Raw genomic sequence first — 24,358 nt, 5'->3', positions numbered from 1 at the left:
TTGCGAGATCTAAACTCACAATTGTGAGTTATGAAGTCAGAATTGTGAGTTATAAAGTCAGAATTGTGAGTTATAAAGTCAGAATTGCGAGATCTAAACTCAAAATTGCGAGTTATAAAGTCAGAATTGCGAGTTATAAAGTCAGAATTGCGAGATCTAAACTCAAAATTGTGAGTTATAAAGTCAGAATTGTGAGTTATAAAGTCAGAATTGTGAGTTATAAAGTCAGAATTGCGAGATCTAAACTCAAAATTGTGAGTTATAAAGTCAGAATTGTGAGATATAAAGTCAGAATTGTGAGTTATAAAGTCAAAATTGTGAGTTATAAAGTCAGAATTGTGAGTTATAAAGTCAGAATTGTGAGTTATAAAGTCAGAATTGTGAGTTATAAAGTCAGAATTGCGAGATATAAACAATTGCGAGTTATAAAGTCAGAATTGCGAGATATAAACACAATTGCGAGTTATAAAGTCAGAATTGCGAGATATAAACTGTGAGATATAAACTAACATACAAACAGTGTGCACTTGTGAGGGAAAAAAGAGGGTTATTTTCTCAGAAGTCACAATTCTGACTTTATAAAACGCAATTACAAAAAGTGAGAAATGTGAGATGCAAACTTGCAATTGCGAGAAAAAAAAGTGAGAATTGTCGCAATAAGTCGCAATTACCTCTTTTTTCTACCTTTATTTTTTTCTATTCAGTGGCGGAAACGAGATTCCATATGAGGGTGAGCAAATGAAGACAGAATTTAATTTTATGATGAACTATCTCTCTAAATGAGCAAACCTTAGAACTCAAGGGAAGAGCAACCTCTGAAGAAGCAAATTTTCCTCTGGGACCGCAAGCTGAACTTGAAGTCAAATACCATCTGCAACCCCATAAAACACCAATTGTCATATGAATAATTTACTTGTTTGTGCATCCATGCACAGTTGCCTAACCATTACTGATGACATTCACCATTTTATGCCATTCTACGATCTCTCCATCCCTCCCTTTCTCTCTTACTCCCCATATCTCTCCATATTTCTCTGGCGCATGCTGAGTCTCAGCCATTTATCCAGTGGTTTCAGCATGACACGCCGTGTCGCCAGAATGTCAGTTTAATATGGCCCTGCTCACATGCGTTCTACGACGGCACGCACGGGTGCAATAGAGTGTCTGCGCATTAGACCCTGACTGCGCTCCAGAGACGGAGAGGCTGAGTGTTATCACAAGCAAAAGAGCCCTTGCTTTTATATCAAACACAAAAAAGGGAAAAATACTTCTTTCATCTCTTTTTCGGCACAGATACGTACACGCAACTCTGAATCCTTCCCTGCACGCAGAGATAAGAGAAGGGGAAAAAAACAGATCCGTAGATGGAATTCCCCATACAAGCAAGAGCGCGACAGAGAAAGAAAGAGTGAGACGGTGAAGTGCAGTTACTTCTAGCAGAACATGCAGCAGAGGAGAAGAGAAAAGCAATCGCTCTGGAGAGATGTATGTTCGTTTCAAGCAAAGCTGGAGAGTAGATTTCCCAGGCAACTATTCAAAAAACAGAATCAGTTTCCTGCAGTTACAAGGGCAGAAGGCTTTGCTGGCAACATGAGAGCGAAATCTCTCCCAGCCAGGGCAATAACGCCAGGAGACTGCCTGAGACGTTACGCCGTAGCTCTTTGACATGTAATCATTATGGAAACACCCCGTCTCCAGAGCTCAAGGCTGGTCTTCTGTCTGTCCAGATGTGTTTGCTATGTTGATTCTCATGAATAAACACATCTACACACATTCCTGGTTCAAGAATAGAGTGAGAAGGACTGACAGAGGGAGGGAGAGAATGGAGGAGGCAGGTTGGAATTGTAGGTGCTGGATGCTTATGGTTGGCACATCTGGATCTGGCACCGGTGTGATTTTTCTGGTCCAAATGAGCTGTGATCCAGCTGACACACCTCGGACAAACTATCACACAACAGATGTGTCCATGTCCATCAAAGAAATGAATGCCACACATCCCTGAAAATCATGCTGCCACAACATGTACAACCCCTTCGTGAAAAGGCAGTACACTTTAGCATACTTTAAAAAGAGTACTTAAGTTATTATGGAAATTATATACTTTTAAAGAATACATTAAATAACATGTGAATAAAAGCTTAAATTAAACCTGTTCACCATATAAAGCAATCGAGTATCTCCAGAAAATTCGGACTAAGCCGCTTAATTCATAGGGATTTGTTTCACGATCTCTTTCTGAACTTTTTAAAGCGTTTAAGTGTCAGTTGCGTAGATGTCAACGGAGGGACAGAAATCTCTCAGATTTCATCAAAAACATCTTCATTTGTGTTCTGAAGATGAACAAGAGTCTTTATTATATATTATATATATGTTAAAGGGTCTTCAACCAGAGGTCTGCAGTGGGACCGCCAATTAATGTTTGGTTTCTATTAATATTGGAGGCTATATGCTTGATATGTAGCTCTGTTACATTTTGTATCAGAGGTATGTATTGCCTAAGGAAAAATGTTGAAACCCCTGAACTATGATTGTGAGTGAAATCCGAGGATTTCATACATCTGAACATGCTTCCCTACATCGTGGTACGCAAAAAAAAAAAAAAAAAAAAAAAAAAAACAATATGTGAAATAGTAGTGTGAACAAATTCACAGTCTTTATAAAACACTAATAAGTGGTAAGGTCCTGCTACTTTTACCAAGATTTTGAAGTGTGCATCTGATGAACACTTTACTATTCCATGAGGCCACAGGCATTTGTGAATGGCAGTCACATGACAATGACAACATGGTGGATGTAGTACATCCAGATTTTATTTATACTGTACACATTCATATGAAATGGAACATACTTTTTTAATGGGTGCGAATTCCATTCCTCATCAAATGTAGTACCTACTCAGACAAAATGTGAATTCAGACACACCTCAGGTCTGTTAGTTTTGAGACCGCATAAAACAACAACATAAAACAGACCAAAAATATTGATGAATCATCTTGTTTGCAGGGGCGTGTCGATTTTAGTCCAACAAAATGTTCTGTAGAATCCCCCTAACATCACCTGCCATTATTTATCAAACCAGTTTTGTTAAGCTGTAACATAAACAAAGGCATGTTTAAGGTTCACACACTTAAGTGTGACTGATTCCAATTCAGAATCAATCTGATTTCCATTACGATTGATTTTTGGTTCAGTTGGTTTTACAGTATTTCAGTTACAACATCCATTTTTAAATTTTCTCTCTGCTAATGCTTTAAATTATACATTGCAGACTGATTTCAGACTGATTCCAACTGGTAAATCGCCTTTTTACTTATTCATTAAAAGAACTGACTTACTGTATAAGAGTCATTTGTCTTAAGAATTGGGCTACACTGGTCAAAAAAGAACCGGTTCATAAGAGTCATCTCTTTGTGAATCAGACTACATTGGTTACATCGAATGTTTGTTTTGCGTGCACACAACAACTCAATAGAATGATATTTCTTGCCATTATTTTGTGGTAGATAGTCTTTTGATTGCATTTATCATCACATCACATTCAAAACAGACAGCAAAGTCACATTCACACACACAAAAAAAGATTTCTTTTGCTGCAGCGCTTTTGCTGAACCTTCTAACTTGTAACAAAATGAAAATATTAATTAAAGAAATAAATAAACAAACAACAGTGCAGTTGAGTAAGTTAATTCAGCAGAATGCAGTGACCCCAACTAATAGTTTTGACAGGAAATACATCAGCACACAAAAGAAAATAAGCCATTTCATGACTTGCATGCACAGAGTATGGGAATGTGAAGAACTCTGTGAACGATTAATGTTCTAATACTAAAATACAAAATATTCAGAGAATTCTGTGTTCAGATTCTGTACACGCCTGGCCTTGACACGCCATTTATTGACATCTCTGTGAATTCCACAGATACAGTATGACGTAGATTAAATTAAATGACGGATTTCAGCAATTTATTTGTTCATTTAGGCAAAACCGAGTTAGCCCTTTTGCGTGTCTCATTAGACAGCCGAAGTGTCGTTATTCCCTAGCGTTTGACTACAGACCTGGCTTGTCTTGCCCTCAGGCTAACATCTGACAGAGAATACCACCAGCTGGCAGCATATGCACACCGTCATATTACTGACAAATCTACGCTGACATTAGTAGAGCAAACCTCACGTCTTTGATTCTGTGTGTGCGTGTATGTCTCCGTCCTTACATTCAACTACACCCTCTCTCTCTAGAGCGCATTACATCTGCAGCGCTCCAGTTCTGTGCAGCTCACCACTCTGTCCGCCATGGAGAAATACAGGCTTTTCATTTCAGCTTGATAATGGTGCACGGGGAGGCCTGCGCATACTAAAGAGCTGGAGCCCACTCTAATATACAAGCAGACCGGGGCCCCGCTGAGCAGGTCACGCTGAATCTTTTCTTTCTCTCTCTCTCTAGTGGAAGAGAGACAACAGATTAAACCACATGAAAAGACAGTAAGAGCAGAATTAATCTAATACCATTTGTTGTCAGAAAAAAGCAATTCGGGCCCTTAGGTCAAGGGACCTAAGGGAGCCATTTTGTTCCTTTTGATTTTCCAGCTAACTTTTAAAGGGATCGTTCACCACAAATGAAAATTCTTTCATCATTTACTCACCGTCATGTGGTTCCAAACTCTGCAGAACACAAAAGAAGATATTTTAAAGATTTTTTTTTTTTTTTTTTTTTTTTTTCTCCCAAGTCAGTGAATTCATTTTTCAACATTTACAGCATTTTCCTTTGCGTTCCACAGAAGAAAGAAAGTCATACAGGTGTGGAACCACATGTTGGGTGGATAAATGATGACAGAATTTGCCTGAACCATCCCTTTAAAGGTGCAGTAAAAGATTTCTGAGAAAAAACTGTTGATATTTGAAATCACCAAAACAAACACACCCTTCCCTAAAGGGATCACACCCCTATTTTGATAGCTCCGCCCCCAAATTCATGAACACAAGCAGCAACACAGGGGCCGTTTCTCAATATGCGTACTTGTCTGTACTTGTGCTCTCGTGGACTTGTGAAACGTCATCAGTCGCTGTCCAAGTACTGTTCCAATTCAAAGTTCACATCTAGCCAAGTTCAGTTCAAATTCCCGGATGTGTTCTTGATCCGCCCCTTTTATCGAGGATGCATCGAGAGGTAACTTGTGCAGACTTGAGACAGCCAGGTATCCCAGAATGCATCTCGCACTAACCAGCAAGCGTCAATAGTAAAGGAGAAACCCCGCATAATTTAAACATATTACTGTTTTTATGTCATGATATGTAGTTTTAAGAGTTTTTCAGGCGAGAATGTGTTGGTTTAAAGCTCAAATTTGTGTTTTATTGATACAGATTGCGCCTTTCTGACAATTTGATCTGACGTTGTCGGAGTTGTGAGATCCAGGCGATCACCGGACGCTCAGCGCTCATGTACCCAGCCGAGAGCAGCCTTATCTCGGCTTGTCCTTCTGACGTTTGCCGCTGGCTCCGTTTTGGCTGAGGGCAACGTGACGTTTGTTCATAACTTTATATATGGCTATTTAACTTTTGTATCCTACTAAAGCGCTGATTTTGTACGCTTGACTGAATTGTTTGCTTTATTTCTTATTGTATATTCTTACCTTTTATATTGATCATTAAAACTGACATAAAACAAAGAGACATGGTTTTGTTTTATGTTATAGCCTATTTCATTTTATTACAGTGAAGTTAATCAGAGTAAGCACAGATAGTACATTTAATATTTTTGAAATATATACGAAAAGAGGCAGGGTTGTTTAATATTTCGTTTTGTTATAAATATATGCACATTGCAGATAATCAATCACTGGTTGCCTGAGACTATTAATATGTTTTTGTTTTTTTGTTTTTTAAATAAAACGAAAAGAGGCAGAGTGGTGTTTTATAACAAATTTCGTTTTATTGTTGGCTAAAATATACATAAAGAGATAACCGGAGAAGCCAGAGCGAGCTGAGTGACGTTATCAAGAACGCTGCTGTTCCATTTGCAGAATCACCGGACTTGTGTTCTCCCGTCCACGGGAGCTCGTTCTCCTGAGTCGAACTTGCCAAGTCATAACTACCAAGGATGCGAGTCCGAAGTTTGCAAACTTGGTTTTGAGAAACGGCCAGGCACCTCCCTCCTAATGAGTGGACACACCCCTTACTGCTGATTGGCTACAAGTGAGTTTTGGTGCTCGGTCCAATCCACTTTCAAAAGCATTTCTTAAAATTAGTTTACGGCACCTTTAAAGGGGCTATATGTAAGATTTTTATTTTAATAAAGCAGAAAAATACCCCAATATGTTTGCAGATATTTAGGAAACATGCTAATGGTGCTGAAATTTCAGCGTTGCCATCACAGAAATGAATTAAATATATTAAAATAGAAAATAGCAATTGTTTAACTGTAAAAATATTTCCCAATTTTACTGTTTTTTACTGTATTTTTGATCAAACAAATGCAGCCTTGGTGAGCAGATGAGACTTAATTTAAAAATATTTTTAAAAAATCTTACGGAGTCCAAACTTTTAAACAGCTGTGTGTATGTATACAAAAGGCAGGGGAGAAGAAAAGCAGGGCTTAAAATGTCATTAATTTCCTTTCTTTTCTTCTCATCTCTATGCTTCTTCCCACTGTCTTTAAATGTCAGAGGAGAGAAGAGGTGCAATACCACCGGGCTCTGGTGATGCAAAGCATAAAACATTGTAAATGCGCCAAGTAGCGCCTCAGATAAAGAATCTGTCCTGGGAGAGCGGTCGTCGAAGTGTGAGCGCAAGTAAATGAGAATGTAGAAAGAATGGATTTAATTGAAGTGTTAATGTACTGAGACTGTTGCATGGGCTGCATTTCTGAGTTTCTCCCAGTCTTTGTTTGCAATGCAGCACATCAAACTCGCTTTGGAGCGAAGCTCTCGTGGGACTAAATTATCAACCATTGACTTTTTGTCTGCCTTTTTACTCGCTTTTGTTTCTACGGGTAGGTTGGAGTCAGTGGAGCGTTGTGTTCCTCTATACCGCAGTGAGAGATGGGACTGTGTGCTCATTGAGGGCGAGTTAATTTTGTCTATTCGGACTGAAAAAAAATATATAAGCACGGTTCTTTCTTCATAGCTCAAGGAGGGATTGTGATTTGAATAGTCAGAGAAGGAACTGAAGACTGGTTATGCGGTAAATGAAAAGCAGATATGTGGTCAAGACTACAGACCCTGAAACTGCAGTCCTCTGCAATCAATGTGCAACTGTTATGCTATTTGTTAGTTATGTACTCGAAGGCAGGTTCAATAGACAAGAACAGAAGGCTAGGATGAACAAGTGTTTGAATTATACATCAGCAAAGGACTGTGGAACAAAGCATCAACGTGAAAAAGAGAAAGTATGCTGAGCTTTCTTGTGTGTGGACTGATGTTTCAGTGTTGTTTTTGGCTCCAAATAGCTGTGCAGACAGATTGTGGTCATTTTAAGGAGATTATGGGGCAGATGCCAGCATGGCATTGCAGCATGTGGCACAAAGAGAACCACTGCTTCCACCTTGTACAACCTGTGTACATATGCTCTAGTCTAAAACCTAGTGAGCTGGATTATAAAGGAATATTCCAGGTTCAATACATGTTAAGCTAGAGAACACTTGTGGCATAATGTTGTTTACTACAAAAGGAAAATTTCCACTTAAAATGAGCAAAAATCTGGGCTACAGAGACACACTTACAATGGAAGTGAATGGATCTGTAAATGTTAAAATAATCCATTTCAACTGTATAAGATGTATACAATGTCAACACTATTTTAGTAAGAAAAATAGCTTTTAAAAAGAAAAGGTATTGATGAAAATAATTCAGTGTGTACTTAAAAATGGACTATATTATATGGCAGCTTGTTTCCCTCACTGAATAACAAGTAATTGCCACATTCAGATTTTTTTTTTTTTTTTTTTTTTTTTTTGCAATTGCGAGTTTACATCTCACAATTCTGACTTTTTTTTCTCAGAATTGCATGATATGAACTTGCAATTGAGTTATAAAGAATTTTGTGATATAAACTCGCAATTGCTATAAAAAAGTCAGAATTCACGATATTCTGACTTTATAACTTGCAATTGCGATTTTATATTAAGCAATTCTGAGAAAAAATTTATAAAGTCGCAATTGCAAGTCATAAAATCAGAATTGTGAAATATAAAATTGCGGAAAAAAGTCAGAATTGCAAGTTCATATCTCTCAATTCTGACTTTATAACTCGCAATTGTGACTATATCAGGCAATTCTGACTATGACTCACAATTGCGATTTATATCACAAAATTCAGACTTTATAACTTGTAATTGTGATTTTATATCAAGCAATTCTGAGAAAAAAATTAATAAAGTCGCAATTGTGAGATATAAACTCGCAATTGCAAGTCATAAAATTAGAATTGCGAAATATAAAATTGCGAGAAAAAGTCAGAATTGCAAGTTTACATCTCGTAATTCTCACTTTATAACTCAAAATTGCGACTTTTTATCTCACAATTCTGATTTATTATTAACTCGCAATTCTGACTTTATAACTTGCAATTGCGATTTTATATCAAGCAATTCTGAGAAAAAATGTATAAAGTCGCAATTGCAAGTCATAAAATCAGAACTGTAAAATATAAAATTGCGGAAAAAAGTCAGAATTGCAAGTTTATATCTCGCAATTCTCACTTTATAACTCAAAATTGCGACTTTTTAATCTCACAAGTCTGATTTATTAACTCGCATTTCTGACTTTATAACTCGCAATTGCGATTTATATCATGAAATTCAGACTTTATAACTTGTAATTGTGATTTTATATCAAGCAATTCTGAGAAAAAAAATAATAAAGTTGCAATTGTGAGATATAAACTCGCAAATGCAAGTCATAAAATTAGAATTGCGAATATAAAATTGCGAGAAAAAGTCAGAATTGCACGTTTATATCTCGCAATTCTCCCTTTATAACTCAAAATTGCGACTTTTTATCTCACAAGTCTGATTTAACTCTCAATTCTGACTTTATAACTCGCAATTGCGATTTATATCATGAAATTCAGACTTTATAACTTGTAATTGTGATTTTATATCAAGCAATTCTGAGAAAAAAAATAATAAAGTTGCAATTGTGAGATATAAACTCGCAAATGCAAGTCATAAAATTAGAATTGCGAATATAAAATTGCGAGAAAAAGTCAGAATTGCACGTTTATATCTCGCAATTCTCACTTTATAACTCAAAATTGCGACTTTTTATCTCACAAGTCTGATTTATTAACTCGCATTTCTGATTTTATAATTTGCAATTGCGATTTATATCACGAAATTCAGACTTTATAACTTGTAATTGTGATTTTATATCAAGCAATTCTGAGAAAAAAAATTAATAAAGTTGCAATTGTGAGATATAAACTCACAATTGCAAGTCATAAAATTAGAATTGCGAATATAAAATTGCGAGAAAAAGTCAGAATTGCACGTTTATATCTCGCAATTCTCACTTTATAACTCAAAATTGCGACTTTTTATCTCACAATTCTCATGTATTAACTCGCAATTCTGACTATATAATTCGCAATTGCGACTTTATATCCTGCAATCCTGAGAAAGAGAGTCAGAATTGCAAGATGTAATCTCGAAATAGTGAGAAAAACTGTCAAAATTTTTTTATTTTTTATTTTTACCCAATATCCACGTGTTTATGTATTTTATGCTTATTCGAGTGTTTTGATGGTGGCTGAGCAACATGACAAACTATTTAAATCAATTTTGAGTTGGTCTGTCATCACTTATGAAGGATGTTACTTTAGAAAACGTTAGGCAGCTCACTATAGAGCAACAGTGCCACACACAACACCTAGAGATCCCTACATTACACAGAGCCCTACAGACATTTCTCAAAGCACAGCATGACAATACAGAACAAATATTTGCAATGCATACAGCAATGGCATCTTCACATTTGATTTTTAATCCCTTTTACTACTGGAATATGAGCAGAAGCTTCTGATCAGCAAAAGTCTGAGCCAAAACCATGGCAGCTGTGCCCTCAGGCTCAGTGTCATGTCCTCAGTCAGATGCCATCCGATGGGTGAGGCCATTCCTGAGCTCTAATTAGCACGAGCAGATAATGTCACACAGAACAGAAAAATCGATACAGAGGACGAGGAACAGCAGTCGATGCCTCCTCTCTATGCCGGACAGATTTCCGAGGAGGGACATCCCCCACAGAACAGCTCTACTTCAGGAATCCCCATCACCTCTGATGAAGACACCAGGGGTGATAATGCTGCTCCATTTTATGCAATGCCGTGAACCCAAAACATCCTTAGATTGCTTTTATAACAAACTAAAGTGCAACTAGCACTTTAAATATAGTGGCACTCACATCATAAATAAGAAATAGTTTACACAGAATATTACCTAGAACAATAAGCTAGTTTGATTTGCCATTGAATTCACACAGGCCAAACTAACATGCATTAGTGTTTCGTTTGCTTAAACACGCTGTTGCCCAGGAGATATGTCTTGATACGAACCCTACCTCTGAGTTCTACATTACCTCAAAACAAACCCAGCTTGTAGAATGAATAAATGAACACAGAGGAGAGAGCAAAACAATGTTGGCTTTGAGGGTTCCCACACTCTGTGTTCCGTCTCCATGGAGATGCACTGTTGCCTGCTGGGCCCATTCAGGCAGAAAGGGAAGGCCTACTTGCGATACACACAGAAAAGTCCAGAACACTGAACAGACCACCTTTACCATGGTAATGGCAACCTATAAGAAGTACAGTGACATAATATGAGCAGTTGGGAGAGTGAGCCATCTGGCACAGGATGGCATAGTGACTCTGACCTGATTATGGCAGAAAGAGAAAATAAATAAATAAATAAATACATTTCCTTTTTTATGTATCCTCATTTTACCTATCTCTCTCTCTGTCTGTCTATCTACCTATCTGTCTGTCTGTCTGTCCGTCCGTTCCTCCATCCATCTGTATACATCCATAAAAGCTTAACTATAAGCAATTCCCAATGGTAGTTCTGCCTGAAAACACAACAATTAATTATGATTTGGATGGAAACGAACACAAATTGATAGCTGAACCACACAAAAAGATGTGTGACATATTAGGCTAACACATTAGCCACTGACCTAAAAACGAGGGGCTGCCAATGAACACCTGACACCTGGATCAGACACAAAAACAAAAGAAACAAAATACACCTTTGTGTCTGTGATTTTTCTACTATCATTACTAATGTGGAGGCATACTGTATTGTAAGGGTCAGAATTAGTGTCAGAAAAACAGATTGAAGAGTGCTGCTTTTGAATTGGTTAAATGGGTTAGGGATGACAACAGTTTGATGGATGCTCTGCTTTGTACATTTGTGAGGTTCCCTATATTTTCCACACAGGAATTGTGTCACGAGTCCTTGATAAATGATGAAACTGTCACATATATGTTTGTTTTATCAATATTTTATCAATAATCATAACGAGGACTTTCCATTGACTTGCGTTGTTTTTTACGAGGTAAAAAGGTTGCGAGGTAATGGTGTTTGCTATCCCTTAACCCCAAAGCTAACCCTCACACACACCATTCCACATGTTTATATGTTCATCAAGACATTGCTTAGTAGCCTATAGGTTTGTTAAACTGATTTTTTTCCTCCGCAGAGACCGGCTGGTCACCACAATGTAGGTTAGGTTTTACTATCGTAAAGTCTCCCTCACCGGACACTCCAGTCACCGGCGCTTTTATCCTTCAGACCGAGCTCCGCTTAGTGGAAGGACACCACAAGGTAGCACGACGATATTCGGTGTCTTTTCAAGCGTTTTATACTTAGTAAACCGTCGAGGGGTCCGTTTTTCGTTTAAAAACTACACCTCTCTGTGCGACCACAACCAGCGGTCCACAGGCAGTCAGAAGAGGACGTTCTCTGTCAAAGCACATCATCCTCACGCGCTCCCGTCTCTACTGCTTCAAACACTGTGGGAACATATTCCGTTCAGAAAACGCCACATACAGAAGCGTTTAACGCGGTCGCCGGTGCCCCAAGTCAGTTGTCAGATTCTTAGAGTGCGAGTAACGGAATTCTCGGCGCCCGGACGGTGGTTCCCTGTCACTCACGAAGGAGCGCGCGAGGGCGCGCACTCACGCACACACACGAGCAGTGCGATTAATGCGGGCTTCTGCTGCCGCGGAGCCCCTGCGGACCGATCATCCTGTCTAAACCAAAGAAACAAAATCTACACGTTTCTTTACTCGTAATACGTTTAAATACATAGAAAGTTCACGCTACCGTGTCTTGAACTGGTACTCGTGCGTTTTAACTCGAGCGGGAATAGCGAACACATCTTTCACTGCAGTTTCAAAGGAGTACGCGCATATAGCACTAATTTAAGGTATAAAAGACCTCTGCTCCGCGATGAATGGAAAAGGTGTTAAATACGGAGCGCTGTAGTAAATCTCAGCTGATCAATCGCTCTCGCGCAGGGCAGGACATGGATGTCAATGCAGCAAACGCCGCTCCTCTCCATACGCGCGTGGACGCATGATCACCGTCAACTGGTGGCAGTTGGTTCGGCTCATTTCCTCGCATATCAAATGTGGGATAACTGTTTAATAATATCTCTCCAATTGCTTTAGATGCGTGAATTCAGTCAGCCGACACAACTCCATCACCGAAGCGCAGGAAGATGTCCTCACGTTCCACATGGACAAGTTTCATCGCAACAGCATCGACGCCGTTTTTCTTTCCATATGTCATTGCGAATCACATCCTTAACACAACCCCTCTTACCTTTAAACTGGTGCGTTCAGATCCCATACTTCTCATGATAAAAATCCACGCGCAATCACTCCGTATCCAGTCTCTACCGTCTGTAGAAGAGCAGTAATCCACTTTCCCATGCCGGGGACATACAGCCACAGACCTGGACTACATCCTTTCTATCGCACACCAAAACTGATGGGATTTTTTCGCTTCTTTTCCCCTTTACCCCGTTCTTTCTCTCCGCTGTTCCAGCTGAAGTTGCCTGGTTACCTCTCTCTAAAAGCGCTGCTCCCGCAGCCAATCACGAGCACGAGTGCGCGTTAACCCGTCGAGCGCCGAGCTGTCCTGGTTTCTTGGTTTCAGGGGAAAACGCAAGGAGTGGGAGGGGCGAGCGAGAGTTTTCAATGCCAAAAAGCTAAGATGTGCAAAAGAATATAAAGACAGAAAGGGATGCGTTGGGGGATTGATGATGGCGGAGAAATGAACATCATCTTATTTGCTGAGACTGAAAATACACGATCTTCAACAGTGCATCAGTAAGAGAGTGCAGAACAGGTGCACAGGGGGCACGAAAAAAACAACACCTCAAACTTAACAGAGCCAGCGTGGGTTTGGTTTGAAAGTTTATAAGAATACATGGCAGTAAGGCATGTGACAAAACAGGGATTATATATTTTTTTAAACAAACTACTATTAAAGCAATGACTCAGAAATCTTAATCTCATTCAAAATATTTTTATAAAGAAAATTGGTCTGCGTGGATGGAAGTAAGTCTGACATTATAAGGTGGCTAAATAATTTGAACACATCCAGCGCCCTTTTTGTTTTGCGCCTTTTAAAGTATTCCGTATATATTTTGATGATATTTTGACGATGCAAACGATTCAGTGCAAATGAATCAAACTGAATCGCGAACAATTTGCAAACACTTTTGACCGATTTGATCAACATTGATTCGTTTGCGAATTCGGGATCGCTGGTTTTGATTCTAATAGAAAACACGCGACACAATTTCACAAATGTTATCAGGGACAATTATTCTCAGGTCGTAGGATTTAGTGATGCCTACTATGACTGCTGACCTATCCTGTTCCTGATATTCAAGGATATTTTAATGTCATAATATCCTTAAAAATGTTACATTAAGTATTATCCCTCCCGCAAATTAGTGAATCTGGCCATAAGGCAGGAAAAAACAGAAACTAAAGTGCAACCAAATCTGTAAGTGTTATTTATGGAAGCTTGTTTCCACCATGAAATAAAAAAAATAAAAAAAATAAATAAAAAAGGTAATTACGACTTTTTATCTCACAATTCTGACTTTTTTTCTCAGAATTGCAAGATATAAAGTCAGAATTGTGATATAAAGTCAGAATTGCATGATATAAAGTCAGAATTACGTGATATAAAGTCAGAACTGTGTGATATAAAGTGAGAATTGCATGATACAAAGTCAGAATTAGATGATATAAAGTCAGAATTGCGTGATATAAATATTATTTATATATATATATTATTTATGGAAGCTTGTTTCCACCATGAAATAAAAAAAATAAAAAAGGTAATTACAACTTTTTATCTCACAATTCTGACTTTTTTTTTCTCAGAATTGCAAGATATAAAGTCAGAATTGTGATATAAAGTCAGAATTGCATGATATAGTCAGAATTACGTGATATGAAGTCAGAATTGCGTGACAAATTCAGAATTGCATGATATGAAGTCAGAATTGCATGATATAGTCAGAATTGTGTGATATAAAGTCAGAACTGTGTGATATAAAGTGAGAATTGCATGATACAAAGTCAGAATTAGATGATATAAAGTCAGAATTGCATGATATAAAGACAGAATTGTGATATAAAGTCAGAATTGCATGATACAAAGTCAGAATTAGATGATATAAAGTCAGAATTGCGTGATATAAAGTCAGAATTGCATGATATAAAGTCAGAATTGCGTGATATAAAGTCAGAATTGCGTGATATAAAGTCAGAATTGCATGATATAAAGACAGAATTGTGTGATATAAAGTCAGAATTGCATGACAAAGTCAGAATTGCATGATATAGTCAGAATTGTGTGATATATAATGTCAGAATTGTGTGACAGTCAGAATTGCTGACAAAGTCAGAATTGCATGATACAAAGTCAGAATTAGATGATATAAAGTCAGAATTGCATGATATAAAGTCAGAATTAGATGATATAAAGTCAGAATTGCGTGATGTAAAGTCAGAATTGCATGATATAAAGACAGAATTGTGATATAAAGTCAAAATTGCATGATACAAAGTCAGAATTAGATGATATAAAGTCAGAATTGTGTGATATAAAGTCAGAATTGCATGATATAAAGTCAGAACTGTGTGATATAAAGTCAGAATTGCATGATACAAAGTCAGAATTAGATGATATAAAGTCAGAATTAGATGATATAAAGTCAGAATTGCATGATACAAAGTCAGAATTAGATGATATAAAGTCAGAATTGCGTGATATAAAGTCAGAATTGCATGATATAAAGACAGAATTGTGATATAAAGTCAGAATTGCATGATACAAAGTCAGAATTAGATATAAAGTCAGAATTAGATGATATAAAGTCAGAATTGCATGATACAAAGTCAGAATTAGATGATATAAAGTCAGAATTGCATGATATAAAGTCAGAATTGCATGATACAAAGTCAGAATTAGATGATATAAAGTCAGAATTGCATGATATAAAGACAGAATTGCGTGATATAAAGTCAGAATTGGACGATACAAAGTCAGAATTAGATGATATAAAGTCAGAATTGCGTGATATAAAGTCAGAATTGCATGACAAAGTCAGAATTGCATGATATAGTCAGAATTGTGTGACAGTCAGAATTGCTGACAAAGTCAGAATTGCGTGATATAAAGTCAGAATTGCGTGATATAAAGACAAAATTGTGTGATATAAAGTCAGAATTGCATGACAAAGTCAGAATTGCATGATATAGTCAGAATTGTGTGATATAAAGTCAGAATTGTGTGACAGTCAGAATTGCTGACAAAGTCAGAATTGCATTATACAAAGTCAGAATTAGATGATATAAAGTCAGAATTGCATTATACAAAGTCAGAATTAGATGATATAAAGTCAGAATTGCGTGATATAAAGTCAGAATTGTGTGATCTAGGCCCGGTTTCACAGACAGGGTTTATCCTAAGCCAGGATTAGGCCTTAGTTCAATTAGGGCATTTAAGTATCTTTTATAAACGTTCACTAGAAAAAAATATTACTGGTGTGCATTTTGAGACAAAACACTGGCACTGACATATTTTAAGATCAAGTACAAGCTGCTTTCAGTTAAAACAACACAAACATTCATTTTAGTCTAGGACTAGCTTCCATAGTTATTGATACACATCTAGGTTTATCTTCAATTTATTTTAAACAGTGTTCAGCCAATCAAGACTCAAATTTTTGACCTCTAAAACTGAACTTTTAGAATCAACTTTGATGCTTTCATCTGCCGACTAATGAAAATTTAGAGTATCCTGGCTTGATTCGCTTGTATTCCTATCCATCAAACTCTCCCTCAGATCTCTAATGTGTTGGCATCCTAGATGGTTGTTTGAAGAAAACTGCTTAAATGTTGGCCAGGACATTTCTAATTTTCTGAAAGTTGGTAACACCATCCCTACACTTAAATCGATGCCCACGACTAGATCTTCTGTTTATGACAGCTAATAATCTTAAAGCAGCTATGCAGAGGCCATTGGAGAGTTGCGAGTTCTATTTTAACCTTCTGAGTCACCTCATCATGCAGAGTATTGATTTTAATTCCATCCTCTTCTCAGTTAGGGGCTGCCAAGTGCACTACGCCCTTTTCACTCTCAATCATTATAAACGGGACCAGGCAGCATCTGGCTCCAAACTGATTCAAAACATCCGCATGTGGACTCAAACATGGCATCATGATCATTCCAAGGCAGCTTTAAGAAATATTCACAGCACCATTCAGGATGAAGCCTTACTGCAGTGGAACAATGCACCAAGCACCATTTGGCAGCTCACTGCAACACAGATTATGGGTGTGTAATATATAATTTGAAATGTGAAAATAAAGACACGCACTTGTTTAAGTTGAATTACTCTACTCTTTTCTACTTTCTATTGTAGTCCGACCCACATGTGCTAATGTTGGTTATTAACTGTCAACAGCTAAGCTGAAAGTACAATAAAAAATGTAGTGTTATCATTAAAAATAGGCTCTCACTCCTTTATCTTTTCGCCTCTGTCTTTCTCTTTCAATCTTTTTCTCCCTCTACTCTGGAAGCTGGAGCATTTTATTGTCGACTGCACTATTTTATAATCTTTTATTAAATCTGTTTTAACATTTGCCATGATTTGCTGGTTTTCTGAAGAAAATGTCAAAAGTAGATCATACCAGCAGAGAGATGTGATCTTGGGTCATGTGTTGCAGGTGAAGCACATTTAGGTCTGTCTGTTCTCTATGAGAAGAAAATGTTTTTTAGATTTCTGTGAGTATTTTGGATAACTCTATGCATTTTTGCAGTGTAGAAAACCTGAAAACATCAGGGAATTCAAAAAAAAATTCTCTTTTCCAAGCCTGGAAAAATCACGGAAACATGCAATTTGCGGGATGGACGAAATGAATAAAATCTTTAAAAGTCAGGGTAAAATCATGGATATTACCACAGTGAGTACATTTTTTCTCTTTATGCTAAGCTCTGAATATCTGAAAGGTTGTATTTTGTGAGTGCAATCCCTTTAAAATGATTTTTTTTAATTCTTACCCAGCAATCACAGACAGCTGGAAAAGTCTGTGTGCTGATATTATTTTTATTTTATTTTATTTTATTTTTTTGTTCATCTGTTTGTTTTATATGCAGATGTGTGTCTTAATACATAATATGTACTACATTACCATTACCCTTTCTCTCTTTATCTCTCTCTTTGTGGTTTGGTGAAGGGTTTTGCTGTTCTAAACTCATTTTGCTGCCAGAATCTCATCACCAGTTTTCCCGCCACAGAATCCATGTCCTGTTTTCAGTTCATTTCACTTCACTCTGACTCACTTTTCTCATTTTCCCCATTTCTGCTCGTCTTTTACAGAGCATTTTCTCTCTCCGCTATCTCCACTTGACTTCTCATTCTGTGGTGGGATGTTTATTTCATTGCCTCTGTTTTTTAATGCGGATGTTTTCGACCAAGATTTTAATCCAGCGCACCCCTCCCCCTCTCCACCATCCAAGCATATAGCAGCCCATCCTCCCACTTTCTTCCCGCCATCCCTCCCTAAATGTATAAGAGATAAGGAATAAAACCAGGCCATCATATATTAAAAGGACCAGAGAAGGTTCTATAGGCTGTGACAGATATACACCGGCCAGACCAGATTCAAGAAAACAGCTTAAGCTCAGAAAGGCAGTAAAAGAATCAATATAAGCACAATCCTAAAATTCGATCACCAAGGCAATACTCATCACTCCCTGCAGTGCACTTCATGTGATACTGACGTGTCAACTCTTCTTGAGCTAAAAAACTTGGCAGGAATAAACTAACAGGATTTGTTCTCAAGGTTAATGATCTTATTTGGCACCTTTGAAGACAAAATGAATGTTGCTCCAGAAGACTCAACTTGTGCTCTTAGTCTACATTAGTCTACACAAATGGCATGATTCAATTACGTTAAGAATTCTACCATATGATATGAATGTCATGGACGTGTGCGAAAAATCACGTGATATACAATCCTTTACGCACATTAAAAAAAAACAAAAAACGTGAAGGCGCCCCCCGGTGGCCGATTTCTTTTGAATTGCTCACAGGCCTCTAGGGCCATGAGTCGAACAGGCCCAGTGAGTTTTGCTCCGATCGGCCTCTGTTAACCTTGTCTGATAGCTGCTCAAACTTCATTGGCCGCCGCCGGCTGCATTTTTCGAGATCTGCAAATATCGTCAAAGGCAGTCTTGGCACCTTGGACAAAGACACAGCATGCCAATTTTCAAGTCAATCAGACTTATGGTGCATACACACCAGACGTGAATGAAGCGTTAAGCGTGAGTGATTTACATGTTAAGTCAATGCAAAGACGCGAATAGACATCCTGTGGCGCGATTTGCGCGAATGAGGCGGCGCAAATTGAGCGTTTTGGCCGTTTGACACACGTAAAGCATGATTCGCGCGAATCGCGCAAGTTGAAAAATATGAACTTTGCAGAATATTTGCGCCGCGTTAACCAATCAGGAGCGTCCTCTAGTAGTGACGTGATTTTGAAGTAGCAAGCGGAGGCAGAAATCTGAAACAACAATGGAGGACAAAATTATCGTCACTGTACGATACATATTCATACTTTTATAGAAACAAGAATAAAAAGGATCTTGCATGGAAGAAAGTGAGTGAGGAGGTCGGACAATCTGGTAAGTTGTTAAAAAACGCTTTTAACTCAATTTGAGCTACATATATACATATTGAGACTACAAGCTAGTTAGCCAGCAAATTGAGCTTATTAGCCATATTTTACAACTACTTTCCTGCTGACGAGTTGATGTGTTTATTCAGAGGAAGTGTGCAGAAACAAGACTGGAGCCGCCTGGCAGAAGCCCCTCTCATGACGCGAATTTGCGTCTGTTGTGAAGTGAATTTCACGCACAAATGAAGCGAATTTCAGGCGCGAATGAAGCGAGTAAACTCAAAATGTTCAAGCGTCCAACTATGCGCGAATGGCACAATTTATTAGCGCAAGTCGCCTCTGGTGTGAACGCCCCATTAGGGTTGCTTAGTTATAGCCATTTTTACGTTTTTTCCATGTTATAGTGCCACCATGTGGCCAGTTGCCATGTCCTTTTTCACGCAACCAAAGAATTTTTTTGATAATTATCGACAATCAGACTCCAGAGAATCTCGCTGCACTGGTTTGGTGCTGATTGCCCCAAAAACCTAGGACTAGTTCACAAAAATAGCTTTTTCAAAAAATGCAGACAATCAAATCCGTCTTGAGCCAATGATTCCAACAATATAAGACACTTGAGCCCACACCTAACGGTTTAGGAGTTATGAGCGATTTCGTACCTTTCACCTCTGTAGCGCTCCCATCAGGCCGATCAGTGCGAGCCTTAGTGACGTTATAGATGGTGTGAGTACTACCAGCCCTCAAAATTTAAAGTCTCTACGACTTATGGTTTGGTCTGTCTGATCACTTTTAGGGGAGAATGCTGATCCTTGGAAATTTTAACAATTATAATAGGGTTTCAGAGCTACGTGCTCCAACCCTTAAAAATCCAGTTTCGGTATGGCGTGTCAATGAGCACATTCCAACGCATGCATCTTTAGTGTCGCATTCTCGGCAGACGTGATATGAGAGGGACGAGTGAAGCCAAACGACGCCTTAACCTTCCCGCTCCCCTCCCCTGAGCTTTATTACAGTGCAACGCACCAACGGACACGTATCGATTCGGCATCTGGAGGTGAATTTTTTCGGGACGCCCATTCTTTTCAGAGCAAAGCGGATTATTTTACCCCTGACCAGCTAGCAGCTTGTTTAAATGCGTGTGCATGCACATATGAGCTAACCTTCCTGGGGTGGAAAGCTCATTTGTCATAGTAAATCAGTCTGTGAAGGCGTGGAGAGCTTTGAACAGTGGTCAAGGAGGAGTTCAGAGGCTTCTCTATGATGGATGGATGAATTGAACAACAGGAAGCGGGATGGCACACACTACCACACCTACGCTTCGCTTTTTATGCCACTCTTGGTCTGTTTTTAGCTCGGGTTGGGATGCTGAAGGTTACATGTGTTATGCGCTGATCAGTTGTGATGCCTGGACTACTTTTTACTTGTTTCCAGGCTGCATGTGTGCAGGGTGGCGGAACTATAGGGATGATATAATGGAGAGGTGGCTGACAGCTAAGGGGCTCTCTGCCTTACTGAAGAGAGATGAAAGAGAGGACAAACCTATCAGCAACTCCCAGCACAGGAGTACAACGCTGGACACACACGCACTGAAAAGTGTCAGTGATACATGGGTCAATGGTATATAAATGTGTCTATGGTAAAGAAAAGGAAAAGGTTGTAGGGTTATAGACTACATTTAAAAATGTAGTCTACAACATGTTCCAAGTGTATATGTATGTGTGTGTTTATATATCACTATTCAAGATTACTGTAAAAATGTCATATGGTGTAACCATCAAATAAAAAAATAATACATTTTCCTTACATCTTGAATACATGTGAGTGTACATATCTGATTCATACTTTATAAAACAAAACAAACAAAAAAAAGTATGTTCCCTTTCGTGGGAACTATCGACGCTGCGTGAAACGCATTGGGGACCCAATGCGTTTCACGCAGCGTCTCGTTCCCTTACTCAGGGAACCAGGGTTACATCCGTAACCCGAGACGTTCCCTTTCGTGGGAACTATCGACGCTGCGTGAAACGCATTGGGGACCCAATGCGTTTCACGCAGCGTCTCATTCCCTTACTCAGGGAACCAGGGTTACATCCGTAACCCGAGACGTTTTTCAAGGTATTTTTACAGACATCAAAAATTATGAATTAAAACATATCATTACGTTTTGGGTGGAGACATACCACATGACATTTTACTATGCAAACTAAACTTGCCTTGTCATGAAACTGTTATAATAATAAATTATGATATATATATATATATATATATATATATATATATACTTAAAATAAGATAATTATATTTAATTAATATTATAAGAAATAATAGGAAATAAAATATGTAAATATATAAAATAAATAAAATATAACTCTTTTCAAGAATTCCATTCTTTTAATGAGGCTTTTTTTTATTTTATTTTTTTTATTATTTTATTTTATTTTATTATTTTATTTTTATTTTTATTTTTATTTTTCAGGACAGTTGTACCACCCTGACATTTCTGACATTATGCCCCCATCTAAAGTTTTAAAATAAAATCACAAAGTTTGAGTGTTTTTACTGCTATTTTTTTTAAATTAATTTATGCATCTTTGCCCAAACTATTGTGTATATAAATGAATTTTAAAGATTCTATCATATAAGTGGTATAGACAATCATTGCATGTATCTTTCTTTGTGAATGTATGTATTTTAGTGCTTTTAAAAAATAAATAAATCTAAGAAAAATCATGCCACATCATTTAAAATTGTGTACAAACAAACTGAGACACATATGCAACAAGCCTCTCACATGAACATACACAACTGTACATCCACAGGATTGCATCAGTACACATGGGGAACAAATTCTAATTCCTTCCAGCATGAAGTTTAATCACTTCAGCGACTAGAAAAAGCATAGTAAAGCTGCTCAGCACTACATGGCAGCGGACAGGTTGCTCTGTATGTAGGGGAGGAGAAGAATCTGGTTTAAAAGCACATTTCTACAGTGATATGCTGGGGGGGGGGGGGGGGTTGGGGGGTCCTCTCTTTAAGTCACATTCTTAATGGGGGGGGGTGGTTAAGACCCAGGAGGACTCTTCATCTCCTCCTAAATACAATATATAGACGTTTTCTACGACAGTCAGACATGTTGCATTGTCTCAGCTACCTTAACTCACTGCTTCACATGACCTCACCTCTTTTATGATACTGTCAACTAGTTCTAAATTTCCATGTCTACATTCGATGACAGTATGATGAATAGACCATGAGACACATATTTTTTTCTTAATCTTCTCAAATTTTAAGGGTCTCTATTGTAAGAAAATGTGTCTTAAATCAAGTCTCACTTTGCCAAGTGATAGCACTGAACAAAAATGTCAGCACTGAATAGGTTATTTCATATCAAGTTATGCAATGTGATTGGAGTGATTGTTCCATATGTATCCAGAGCAAAAATAAATAAATACATAAATAAATAATAGTAAAAAATCTAAATAATTCTAACATTTGGTAGCTCCAGGTTCTATAATAAACAGCACAAACTTTGTGTTATGGGTTCATGACACCCACTGGAGACACATGAATCTAACAAGCATGTCATATGCCACAGGAGTGAGTGGGTGAGAAGAAAACTGTATAATGTAGGAAAAGTATGATGCAGGAAAAGTAAAGTATCAGAGAAATGCACAAAATCAAAGTTTACAGCCTTTACATCTAGCGGCCTACAAGATGCATTTTCTCCTTCCTTCAACTTAAAGTTCAAATGACTTTATTAAAACTCATACAGCTGCCAGTTATTGGTAGACTCTTTCCTCAGTATTTGATTCAACCAAAGAACAAACTTGTGAAGACACTAGAAAATGCTTCCAGGATTGAACGCACATCTACAGTCTCATTGCACCAGAATAGCATTCTTATTAGCATTGGCACTCTTGATAAATACCGTATAATAATAATACTCTATAATAATATACTGTAATGAGTTAAACAGGCTGTGGGAAGATGTCTTTGCTGTTCATCCTCTTTTGATTCTAAATGTTCTCAAAAATGTGATTTGTGACATTGACCATGTCAACAGATTTTTCAGTTCAACCTTAACTCTTAAACAAATACCAAAGGTTTTTATTGACCCGGGACATCATTCACAACCCTCCCCATCATTCATTATTTTAAAGTTAGATATCGACCTTCTTAGCATTGCTTAACTTATTATAAACAATATATCAAGAAAAAAATATAAAAGAATGTCTGTGTTCTAATTATTTTAATATTTGTATAAACTGTACAGGGTCGCAAGTGACCCGAGATACGTAATAGTGTAAGTATTTTTTTTACGCAACAATAATTGAATCTCTGATTACTTTATAATTGCAATTCACCTTTATTCCTCGAGGTGGCAATGTCTGATACACAATGATGAAGTGGCGTTTCACTCATAGTTACCGCAGGCAGAAAACAAAAGAATATCATCAGCAAAACTTGAAATGACTCAGCGATTTACTGCAGAGCAAACACTGCACAAAATCAAACATTAGTCTCACCGTCACTTGAAGGTGGATCTGCTGAAGAAGCTGTCAGATCCTGAGCCAGGTGCTAAATGAAATGGGGAAATGGGCTCTGACGATGACAGTGATGATGCTTAAAACTGAACCCTTCCAAGTTCCAAAAGGTAACAAAATATGCTTTATTTTATTCTTTTGTAATTGTTATTAAAATAATTAGAAGGGTTTTATACTATTGCGTAGGGCTGGGCGATATATCGCATGCGATTGTCACGCGCATTTCGTCAGTAAAGCCGGTTCCCTGATTACCGCTAAATGGGCATCACCTGCTTTCAAATGGAGTGGCATTTAATAGACAGAACCGTAGTTCACTGACAAGCTATGCAATATCGCGTTCATTATCGCAGATGAATCGCCTTCGATAATGAACGCGATATTGCGTTCATTATTGTCAGTGAACTACGGCTCTGTCAGTTAAATGCCGCTCCATTTGAAAGCAGGTGATGGCGATTTAGTGGTAATCAGGGAACCGGCTTTACTGACGAAATGCGCGTGACAATCGCATGCGATATATCGCCCAGCCCTACTATTGCGGTAGTTAGAGAGCCATGAGTGTTAGATATAGATCCGGGTCACTAAAGACCCAAATATGTAATAACGACTGGTGAAACATT

General features: G+C 37.9%; 1 protein-coding gene across 1 annotated transcript in view; it reads right to left on the bottom strand.

Annotated features, from left to right (window-relative positions):
• The window catches only part of dab1a (DAB adaptor protein 1a), a 582,896-nt gene that overhangs the window by 215,385 nt on the left and 343,153 nt on the right, over positions 1-24,358 (bottom strand).

Source organism: Megalobrama amblycephala, linkage group LG11, assembly GCF_018812025.1.
Source record: "Megalobrama amblycephala isolate DHTTF-2021 linkage group LG11, ASM1881202v1, whole genome shotgun sequence".
Taxonomy (NCBI): domain Eukaryota; kingdom Metazoa; phylum Chordata; class Actinopteri; order Cypriniformes; family Xenocyprididae; genus Megalobrama; species Megalobrama amblycephala.
This window is presented reverse-complemented; position numbering and strand designations above follow the sequence as displayed.